General features: G+C 35.5%; 1 protein-coding gene across 5 annotated transcripts in view; it reads right to left on the reverse strand.

The window, feature by feature from the left end:
- Positions 1–12,358, reverse strand: part of XRCC4 (X-ray repair cross complementing 4) — a 314,282-nt gene extending 301,924 nt beyond the window's left edge. For 4 of the 5 annotated variants that reach the window (XM_072958433.1, XM_072958434.1, XM_006197628.4 and 1 more), the window contains exon 1: positions 12,269–12,358. The gene's annotated coding sequence lies outside the window, so the exon portion shown is untranslated. Of the gene's footprint in view, positions 1–12,163 lie in introns of all 5 variants that reach the window. The other variant, XM_031674309.2, reaches the window with a different exon arrangement.
- Positions 12,359–12,397: the final 39 nt, after the last annotated feature.

Here is a 12,397-nt window from a genome sequence, read left to right on the forward strand (position 1 = left end):
TCAATAATAACTCCAGCAAATTAAAACAAACAAAAAAGTAATGATACCTTCCCTCAGAAGCTTCTGATCCAGTTAAGAGAACATGACAAAATAGAGTTCTACAAAATTATAACTAAAATACAAGGTAGTATAATTTTGCTAGATAGGAGTTAATGTACTAATAGAAAAATAAGAAAGAGATATGTTAAATACATGGTAGATGATACATGAAGTTTCTGCATTTTCTAGTGTAAAAAAAATTACATGACCAAAATAAACAGAAATAAGAGATATTAAGAGGAATACAAAGTTCATAAAATGAAATGCCAACAATAAACTAGTAGAGTCACTAAAAACAACAATGTAATCCCAATGCCTTAAAAATTACCACTCATTAACAAGTGAAATGCATATTAGTTAATTCAGTTTGGCCTATGTGAATATTCATCTTTAACCAAGGTATAAGAATGTCCAATGAAAGACAGGAAACATAAAATATCCAGAAGGATGCCCCCTGATGTGAATGCTTTTCATTGTAAAATGAATGTTATATATTAGAGGAGTTAGCTCCAAACTAAAGATGGGCACTAAAATAAATTATCAAATTTTCAAAACACAAAGTCATTTGAAATATTTTGTGAATTTTAACACGATATCTTGCTCAGAAAACAAAGACAAATGTAAACTATGCTCAATTTTATAGAACTGCTGTTGTTTGGAAATGCCTCATTTTTGGTTAAACCTCATTTGGGAATTATCTATAATACAGATATCTATCTAACTGATGGACAGTAAGATTCAGTCAGGTTAGAACATTCTAGGACATGAAGATCATGGTTAGATAGTTAGATGAAAACATTTGGTTCAGGTTTATTTGGTTTAGTATCTAAGGAGGTTGTTAGCCTCAGGACAAAATGAAAGAGATGGTGGTAATAATTTGAGAATACGAACAACTAGATAAAGACAGAAAAATTAAGGTACATATTTGGCTAATTACAATGTGTGATACAGAAAGAGCCTTATTAAATCATTAATTTCTCCTAAAACCTCAAGCTATGTGGCTATCAGTGAGGGAGTAAAACAAAAATGTACTGAGCATATGTCATGAACTGTGCTGGGAACTTTATATACATTACTTTAATCTTCAGAATCACCCATTCTAAAAACAAGAAAACTGAAATTGAGCAAAGTGCAGTAAAGATAGAAGCATATTCAAAATTAGGTCTATCCAACATACTGCCTAAAAAGTCTCATCCCTAGACAGCCTCTTTATGAGTCTCATGTTTAACCTTAAATTAAACTTCTTGGCTCTCAGTCTTTCTGAATTTTCTCCATTTATAATTATCAAGGTACCAGAATTATAGCCACCTCTTATCTTTAAATGTTCTCTGCTTCTGCTGCTATTGAATTGCCTTTCCTTAACCTATGAACAACTTATCACAATGTATTAACACAAATCTAAATCATGAGCTCATGTATAACCCAGAATTTCCCATGTACAGACTTCAAATAGTAGAGGCAAAGTTCTTTATACAACATTAGTATACCATCTCCACAAATACTCAATTTTAGATTATTCTAATAACAAATAGAATTTTCAAAGTATAGAGTCTAATCCTTCTTCTACTGAGAACTCATGAAATTCTAAAGAAAAACATTCTTTGAGTCTTTATATGGCTCAAGATATCTACAGAAACTCCTAACATCACTTGTTTTAAAATTAAAGAAGAGTTACTAGAGTATAAATTTATGGCCAGCAAACATGTCTGTATATATAAATATTCCTCTTTCTTTCCTCCACATTCTGACTTCTTTTATTTCCTAATACAAATTCTGTCTTAAAGCCAAACTTCTTGTATTTTGAGAGAGAAACAGGAAAGAACTCATAATCCATTGGCTTAACCAATACAAAAAATAACTCATTATCCATTGGTTTCTTTGGCAAAAGCCATAAATCCTCTACATAGCATTATGTATGATATATTCATGCTAAAAAATAAAAAAATCCAACATGAATCTGATCAAACCTCCAATTATAGGAAACATAAAGGACGAAGGAACATGTTAAATGGAACTAAAGGGATGCAATCAGCAAAATCCAGACTGTGGGACACTTCATAGGGCAACCTACCCAGTTTTTCCAACAAATAAACTTCAATACAAAAGGGATGGGAAGGTTGGCATATTTAAGTTAAAAGAGACTTAAAAGCCATAAGCAACTGAAAAATAAAGACCTTATTTAAATCTTGGCTCAACCAACAAACTACTAAAATTTATCAAGTAGTAACTGGAGAAAGTTAAAAGACAGATTAGGTACCTGATAATAGTAGGGAATTACTGTTAATTTTTTAAGGTATGTTAATAGAATTGTGGTTATGTTTTCTAAAAGTGTCCTTACTTTTTAAAGATACATGTTAGAATATTTACAGATGAAATTATACTATGTCTGGAATTTGTTTAAAAATAATTTAGAAAGGAAAAGTGAAGTATGAGTAAGATATAAATGAAATGAGATGGGCCATAAGTTGATAACTGTTGTGCTAGGTAATAGGAATCCATTAGCCTCTCTACTTTTATATATATTTGAAATTTTCCATGATAAAATGTATAAAAAGAAAAGTTTTCAATAATTGTTCTTTGATCATCAGGATAAGTGTTTGTTATAAGTTTGTTACAGGGTATCTTTGTAAAAAGAGAAAAAGTCATCTATTAAAAATTTACTCTTAAATACATAACTTAATATTTCAAAATTTAGGAGCCTATCCAAAGAAGTATTGAACTCATTGGTTCTAGGAAATACTCCTATCTGATAAACATTACACCAGGGACACTGGTGCATAATGCATTGATGAATTTTACATACAACAATGAATCAAAGATACTAAGGATAAAAAATATATTTTGTATAAATCAACTCAAAAGCTGATAATAAAAAAATCCGAAATTATTTCAACATTTATTGGCTACACATTAATGATTTGTTCATAAGGCCAAAACGTGGAAAAAATTAATAGAACAAAATATGTAATACATGAACCACTTTATATGTATATTCAAAGACTGCACAGAATATCCACAGCAAAGAAAACAGAAGCAATAATTGTACTGATACTTTCCACAGTTTCCCATCCTATGGCACATCATTAGACTCATGACATCTCAGATTTTTTAATCTAACCAATATGAGTCAAATACCTATTATAGTTCCTGGCACATAATCAATAAGCAACCTTATCTCAAATGGCTGAATTCATTTAATCTGTACCAATTTGAATGACTTTAGCTTATACTTTTCCTTCTCCATTCTCAATTAAAGAGTTCTGTATTGTTCGCTATCACTAAACATTGGTCAGAGAATGCCATCAGTGGATCGGTCCTTCCCCCCGCCCCCTAACTGAGGTTAAAAGTGTTCACTCACCCAACATTTAGAGACAATCTGTTGACTTTTGCTACCCAATACAGACTTCCTGCTTCTAGCAACAAAACTTCTACTGACCCCTACCTCTGCTATCTCAGTCCACAGGGTTTGAGGAACCTGACTTTGGCCTTAAGCTCCAGTAGTTCACAGATCTGGGCTCAACCAACATTACATTCTAATACCCAGTAAATGATTCAAAGATGAGCACACAATTCAAATTGGGACATCTGAGTCTAGTAAGGTTCAATTTCAAGACCTTAATTTGCATATAGAGAATCCTTTCCTGGATTTGACGCTGTAAGCCTAGAGCTGTTCAGAACAAAACCAACAAGCAGAAAGTAGAACTGCAGGGTGGGTAGCAGCTCAGATCTGATTCCAGCAGCACCAGAATCTAGATCTGATCGTGATTATTTTAGATATAAGGCGAAGAAATTCCTTTTCGCTTAAGCTATCATGTGTCAGGCTTTGGAATCATACATACAGAATCTTCACTATCATTTATTGGTTATGTGAACATCAGGAAATCATTTAAGTCTTTTAACCTCAATAATCTCAAAGCATCTGCAAAACAGTTGTAAGTAAGCAAATGTGTATATTCCATCAGTGGTATGAGTACCACACTTTGGGAAACACTCTATTAAACTCATAATATTCAACACCAAACAGGAAGTTTTACATTTTCAGCTTTATATGCTTACATTTTTATCAAATCTAAAACACATGGCATTTCGAAAACACTGGGACTTTATCACTACATAATAACTAGTAACAGGTGGTTCAAGAAGACAACTGGTAACTATTCTGCATAAGGCCCTAATGATTCTAGAAAAAAAAGTATGTCTCTTCAAAACAAAAGTTCAAGTTCGGTTACATGGCAAAAAATGTTTCCCAAGTTTTAAAAATCATGAATTAGTAATTTTAATGTTTTCTTCTTAAAACTCAACATCTTACCTTAAAATATTGGCAAATTCTCTCTAAAATAAAGAGCCAATTTTTTTAAGCCATTCAATTTAAATTTTAAAATTGTGTGTTTCTGTTCTATCTTTAATACACTGAAAACAACAAGTCAAAATCCTTTTATGAACCTCTAGGCAAATTTGTTTTTTCGTGTTTATCGAGTTATTTATAGAAACAAATGTAGTTTCTGCAAGAATATAAGACTTCAATTGTACTTTGCATTCATCATTCACAATATAAACATAACATTACGATATGATAACGTAATTAGATTACTGTGTAACAGCTGTCAATCTTTGCTATCAGAAAAGAGAAGCAATAAGAGGACCAGACCCAATACCCATGGTTTATGCTCTTCTAGGACTGTTTGGACTATTATTATTCTAAGAATGTTAAGTTTAAACTTTTAGAAGTCTGCAAAACACATGTAAGATTGTTTGTGTGGTTCCAATAACTCGATGTAAAGGCTTCAAATGTCTCTATTTTGAATGCTGTGTTATATTGCAGTGATACTCACTTGGGAATTAACAGTGGTGATCCATGATATTCAACCAAACATACCAACTTTACCGGCTCATTACTCTACAGATTTTCTGAGACATAGTTTCCAGATAATAACCAGGACATATTTCCTCATCACATTTAAAGTTTAGAAACATGTTTTCTCTATTGCTAAATTCTCAAAGCACAAACTTTCGGTTCCCAAAAGTAGTATCTGAGTCATGATTTGAGCAAATTTCTGTAAGAATAATGCTTAAAATGAAGAGGTTGGTTCCTAAACACAATATTAAGATTTCTTTTATTCAACTGAGAGATGAATAGCATAGCACAACTAATTTATGAAGTTACAAATTGCAACCATGCTGTCATTTTAAAAAAACACTTAAGTTAAACCCACATATGGAACTATATTAATATATCATATTGTACAAGCATCTACCTACAAATTTCCAAAGAGGCATCAATAAACTTTTTAACTTTTTAAGTGTCCCAAAGTTTAGACAGATGTTACCCTATTTTCTCTGAGTTTTTCTCTGAGCAGCTGTTCATTTGGACATGTCCCTTATTTATTGATATACTGTGTTCAATGCTAGGGTCACATTTCTTAAACAGGAACTTGGCAACTTCCAAATTCAATGGTAAATATTGACATATCTCAGCATGTCAATATTTATACTGTCAGGACACTTTCATGAGTCTCTTCAACAATGGCTGCATCTTATTTCTTGGCAGCCACTTGTTTCTGTTTCAATTGAGCAAGATCTTACTGTATTCCATAAAATTCTCATTAACTGTTCAGAAAAAAATTACTGTAAGCTAATAGCATTGTCTCAGAAAGACCAGATTGAACTCCTTGCTTATTTCAACATTTTGGTCACTTCTACAGGGTTAGAGAAGCTCAAAGAAACAAGGCACAAACACAGGAGTGTACTCCAAGTAATACTCGGTCGTGATTGCTTAATCCCAAGACTAATCATCATTTTCAATCCCACTGCTAAGGTTGAAAGCTGCTGAAACCTTTTCAGAACTTACAGAATTAAAAATTACTTCCTTTTTTGTTAGTCCTAAAAGCTAGACAAATTTATAAAAGATTGGTTTACAGCCTGCTACGATGATGATCGTATTCAGGGAGCAGTATGAATCCAGAATGCCTACCATCAAAGGGAGTTGGAAAGTCTGACTCATTATATAGAATTAAAGTGTTTTAGATGCAAAATTAGTTTACCTAATATTTGTAAGTATCAGAAATCACTTTAACAAACTCATCATCACCCACTCAATCTTAAGAGCAAATTTTCATACCGCTGAAAGAAAATCTTTGCAAAATCTTGTAAATACCCTGGGATTTCCCAATGGCACAAAAACAAAAGTTTAGTTGATAGCTAAATACTGGCATCTAGCAAAAGCATGAATGCCTCATGAGCAGTTTGGAACTCTAACATGGATTTTTCCTTTTGGGCAACAAAAGTCTCAACACTGTTTTTCTTCCAAAAAGAGCCCAATTTCATCAATGTTAAAAATTTGCTAACTAAATAACCTTTTGTTCACTGATCAGCCAGTGTCTTAGGAAACTGCACGACACACTTTCTCATCAGCACTGGCAGCTTCGCAAAGGACAAGGAGCAAATGGCCCAGGGCTATAACTACCGCCTACTTGTACAAAAAGAACTATCTATCCTTCTATTACTTTAAAGACAGCCACCTTTCCCTCAAAAACAGTATTGCAAGTACAGCACTGATTTTATACTCAGAAGACCCCAACTGAGCTCAAAACTCCACAGCTTTATAGAGTAACTCTGGCCACTAATGCATTAAAATGTTCACTACTACATTCTATATACCAGGCTTTGAGGTCCCAAAGATAATTAAGACACATCCCTAGTTCTCTAGTGAGACAAAAACACCCAGAGAGGATTATTATACAAGCTTGTGAAGTACAGAGGCAGGGTGGGAGCTCCTCTGAGAAGGAGCACATCGACCAGCCTGAAATTTCAGGGGAGGCTTCCTTGCGTTATGCCTGATATGAATATTAAAAGGTGGAAAAGGTTTAAGAGTAGAAGGAAAAAGGTAAGGAAACACATTCCAGGCAGAAGTATCTGCATGAGCAATGCCTTAGAGGCAAGAAACAGCATGCTATGTGTAAATAAACAATTCAGTGTTTCAGACTGACTGAAAATCAAGGATCACAAATTCAAAGATCCAATCGACTTCATTATTTCAACTATAACATACTGTGTACTTCTATGCCTCAGACAATGTTTTAGAACTTGGCATAAGGAAACAAAACAGACAAAAATTCCTGCCTTTGAGGAATTTACATTTTAATAGATGAACAATTTTAAAATATACATAATAAATATGTAAAACATATAGTATGGTGATAAGAGCTGTAGTAAAAGGAGATGAAATAGGGCGGAGGATACTGGGAGTGCAGAAGCCAGTTTTTTTGGGGGGGAGGGGAAAGGGCGGGATGGCAGACAGTTGCAAAACTGCAATTTTAAGTAAGAGGTTGAGATAGGCTTTACTGAAAAAGTGACACTTGAACTACTACATAAAGGAGAAGGTACTAGTTGTGTGGATGCCTGATAAAAAGCTTTGTAAGTAGTTGAAACAGCCAGTGCAAAGGCCCTAAGGTGGAAATGTGCCTAGTGTGTTTAAGAAACAAGGAAGCAGTATGACTGGAACAGAGTGGGGAGAGAATACAAAGACATGAGGTCACAGAGGTCATGGGAAACCAGATCATGCAGAATCCTGTAGGCCAATGTAAGGACACTGGCTTTCACTGTAAGTCAAATGAGAAGTCATAAAAGGTTTTTAAACAATGAAGTAATTTTAGATTCTCTTTTAATAAACTTTTTATTTTTGAATAATTCTGAATTTACACAAAAGTTGCAAAGACAATAAAAAGTTCCCATATATGCTTCACTCAGTTTCCTCTAATATTAATATCTTACATTGCCATGGTGCATCTATCAAAATGAACTCCTATTAACTGAACTCCAAATTATTTGGATTTTGCCAGTTTTCCCACTATTATCTTTTCTCTTTCAGGATACAATCTAGGATAACACATTGCATTTAGAATCTTACACTTTTACATTACAATTCAAGTTTTTAACTTACATCTTAAAAGCACCATTCTGGCTATCGTATGAGAATAGCCCATAGAGAGGCAAGGATTGAAGAAAGCAGGGAGACCAGCTAGAACACTATTACTATAACCCAAGTAAGAAATGACAGCAGCTATTAACAGACATCCAAGCAAGATATGATATGTCTACCAACAGCAGAAACAGTAGGAAATGGTCAAATTCTAGATATATTTTATACAGAGAATCAACTGGATTTGCTGACAGATTTGGTGAAATATAAGAGAAAGAATTGAAGATGACTCTAAATATTTAACTTTGAGAAACTGGCTGTATAGAGTTGCCATCAACTGAGATGAGAAGGAATGGGATAGGTGTGGGGGGGGAAGAGCTCAGTTTGTGACATTTAAGTCTGAGATACTTCTAAATAAATAAGTGATGATGTAGAGATGGACAACTATATAGGTGAGTCTGGAGTTCAGAAAGAGGGGGGGACTAGAATATGGGAGTTTTGGGTAGACAGATAGTATTTAAAGCCATTAAACGTTGATATCATCTAAAGGAAATGTAAACACGAGGAAAAGAAGAGAACCAAAGCTGGAACCCTGGAACTTTTCAACAGTAAGATATCAGGAAGAAAAGAATGAAGATTGAGAAGGAACAACCAATGAGATAGAAAGAAAACCAAGAGAGTGTGGTGTCCTGGAAGTCAAGGGAAGAAAGTATGTCATGGAGATGGGAGTGATTAACCGTGTCAAGGGTTGCTAATAGGTGAAACACAATAAGCACTGAGAATGATCAACACCTGAAGATCACTGCTAACACTAACAAGAGGATTTCAAGGGAGAGTAGGAGCAGTAGCTATCTCAAGAAAGAACAGTAAAAGAGAAATTGGGATTTGGAATTTGGAGCATAGAGAACTCCTTAGAGGATTTTTGCTTAGAGAAGCAAATAAATGGGGTAGGAAGTGAAAAAAGGTTAAGAGAAACATTTCTTAAGGTGAAAAAAAAATAGCATGCAGGTCAAACAAGTTTTATGGCTCTTAATCTGACAGCCATGAGGAAAGAGAATTAAAAAAAAAAGAGTGGGCAAAAAAGGACAAAGACAAACACTAGATCACAAATAACTTCAATCTCAGACTACGGAGACTAGATGAGGATCAAAGAAAACAAAGACTTAAGTAAAACCACTTTTTTTTTTTAATACATGTGACTATCACTGAATGAGAAAAAAGAGAAATCATAGAAAGGGAACAATCAGCACTATCAATATTGTTACTGAGTAGGACCCTATGGGGCCCTCCCAGAACAGACTCTCTCCCCCAACCCTCAGCATGCAATGTCCGCCACCTCCCTCTGGTCTATAGAAAAGCAGAAAGAAAGGACAACAGTCAATAGGACAAAATAATAATCATTTAGCCATTAAACAAAGTCAAGAAATCTTAGTTATTCCTCAAGGGCTATAGATACTATTCTGAGCCATATTCTTTGAGTGGTTTTGCAGTTACCGAAACCCCCACCAGGTGGAAAAAGTTAACTGCATGCTGCCCACAAACATGTAGACCCCAGACCATAAGGTTGATGATGTTAACTCCTGATTACCTCACCACCTACCAATCAAAAGAATGTCCATGAGCTGATCATACACCCTGCAACTCCCCCCCCTCACTCTTCTTTAAAACCTTTAAAAAACCTTTCCTAAAGCCTTCAGGGAGTTGTCAGGTCTTTTAAGCACTAGCTACCTGGACTCCTTGCTTGGCACCCTGCAACAAACACTGCACTTTCTTTTACCACATCCCGATATCAATAGATTGGCTTTACTGTGCAAGGGCAAATGAACCCAACTTTGGTCCGGTGACAATACTAGATACCAAGTAAAAAGAGAAGAGAGGAGAAAGTGGTCTGGTGGTATAAAAGTAATACCACTTTAATTTTAAAAATCTTTTAATTTAAAAAATCTTTAATTGAGTGCCTAATATGCAAGTCAATCAGTCCTACATCATTATCCCTCCCTTAAAGGGGTTTTTAATTTAGTGAAAAAGCAAGCCAGGTACATAACAGACAACTCTTACTGAGTGCTTACTCACAAATACTTGACTAGATGATTTACTTGTATTAACTCATTTAATCCTCACAATGCTGGGGAAGCCTGTGCATTCTCCCCACAGAAAAAATACATACTTACTATTTTTATATACCACTCTAGTGAACCCATGAAACCAAAGTTGAAAATACTCTTCTAGATGCAGGAGAGACAATAAATTTTGAACAAGGAAATGATACAGTCATTTCATTTTTAGTAAGAAAGTGACCGAAATGGCTTAAAATGAGAATCCATAGCAGAGCTGCCAGAAAGGAGACTTTTGAAATAGCGATGTAAGACAGTACTTAAATTAGCTCACTGATAGCAAAAACCAAGAGCAGGGAGCTTACATGTTTAAAGGCCATGTGGTTCAATTACGCTCCCTAGAAACCTCACTGCAAGTCAGATTGACTTTGCTGAGTTACATGAAAAATATAATTGATATACAAATATGTATGTTCAGCCTTATTATTGCCATTTGTGTTCCTCTATGGGTAACTTAATAACTTTTTTATTGGGAGGGGTGGGAATTAGGTTTGTTTATTTATTTATTTATTTTTTAATCGAGGCACAGGGGTTGAACCCAGGACCCTGTGCATGCGAAGCACACACTCTACCACTAAGTTATACCCTCCCCCCTTCTATGGGTAACTTAAAAACAACTGGCAGTGTTCTTTCCTATTTTGAAGCTGAGGTATCTAAAAGCCCATGGCCTAAAATTAATTAAAATCCACAAATATAGTAAGTCAACTGGGATCTTTAACAACTTCAGTTCCTGCTCTTCACAAGTACAACATATTACTATCAAAAGTTCATAAAGACCAAGATGATCTTTACATGAAAGCAAAATGTCTACAAATACACTACTACTACTTTGGAAGCCAAGCTTGATGAGTTGCACAACATAATTTCCATAACCAAGCCAAGGTTATTTAATTTGAATGGCAAGACCTGCAAGGTACAAAATAAAGCAACTACAAGGGAGAGCATTAAATGGCTTGTTTTTTGCTAGCAGAAGGGTACAGTGCATTCTTATACATGTCTTATTCCCCTTTCCCATGCCCATTAAATTTCTGGAACAGATCATCTTTGTTCTTCTGCTGCACTCTCATGATCCCATAAATAAAGCTCAGTAAATACGTGCTAAATTTGTGTATTTGACCAACTCTTGACAATTCAATAGATTGAAAAAGTAAAGTTAGTTGTGGTTAAAAAACAAAAAGAAAAACAAAAACTTGGTGTGCAGTAGCAAACAATGTAACCACAGACAGCAGAAATCCAAACGTTCTAATCACTGCATTGCCCTAAAGGGAACAGTCTCATCGTTTGGCCAAGAACAGCACATAGATCAACACCTTAAATAAGTTAGTTTCCTTCCCTCTTCTTTCCTATCCCACTTTGAGTCAAATTTTTTTTAAAAATAACATTCTAAAAAGAATCATCTGCTGCCTGAGAAAATAAATAAAACTATACACTTGGAGCCAAAGAGTTGCCATAATTTTCTGATTCGCCTGAGACAGAGGGAAAAACCGCGCCTGCAATTTAAGAATAATCACGATAACTATGCAAACTGAACACGGTAAAGCATCTGTTTCTCCATCTAGAATATTCGAAAACAAAAATGAGGGTTAATAGTGCCTATCTAATAGGGTTGATTATTATCATTAGAAGAAGCTAAATAATCATACTACTGATTGAAAAAAAGTTGGCATGTGATTTGTCTTGCTGTACAACCACTTCTCTGGAGTACCTCATCAACTACAGAACTCAGGAAACGGCAGCTCCTTTCCACTTGTTACCACAAAAGTTTTTTCCAGACCCCAACAGGCCTAGAACGTTTCAGCCCCAGGTGGAACCCATCGACAATTTACAAAAAGCTGGGAACTGGGAGAGAGCGAATGCCAGGGTTAGAGAAATGACTAAACAGCCTACTCAACACAACCCTCCGGATTCAAGAGTCCTCCTAATCCCAGAACCATTACAGGGCATTCCAAGGGCGCTTTGCATTCCAAAGAATCCCTCAGGCGCTAACGCAAAAACTGGAAAGGGAGCCCAGGAGATGCGCGTCTAGCGGGTAAGGTCAGGGAACCCAGGTGTTCCCGAGAAGAGTCCACAAACAGAAGGCCCAGGGGCTTACACACAGAAGGAATCCAAGCCGAGAAAAATCTGCGCGCTGTGGAGTTCTAGAAAACTAAAAAATAACAACAAGAACAACACAGGACCATTGACTGCTATTACTTACAGAGGCAGTCCCCACTTCCGGACCCTATCTGTCTGCAACTACACTTCCGGTCTCCTACGAAAGGCCCGCTCCATCAGGCAGACGTCCGGCAGCCAATGAGAGTGCCATTTACTTCCGCGCGCCGTACTA

This window comes from Vicugna pacos, chromosome 3, assembly GCF_048564905.1.
Source record: "Vicugna pacos chromosome 3, VicPac4, whole genome shotgun sequence".
Lineage (NCBI taxonomy): Eukaryota > Metazoa > Chordata > Mammalia > Artiodactyla > Camelidae > Vicugna > Vicugna pacos.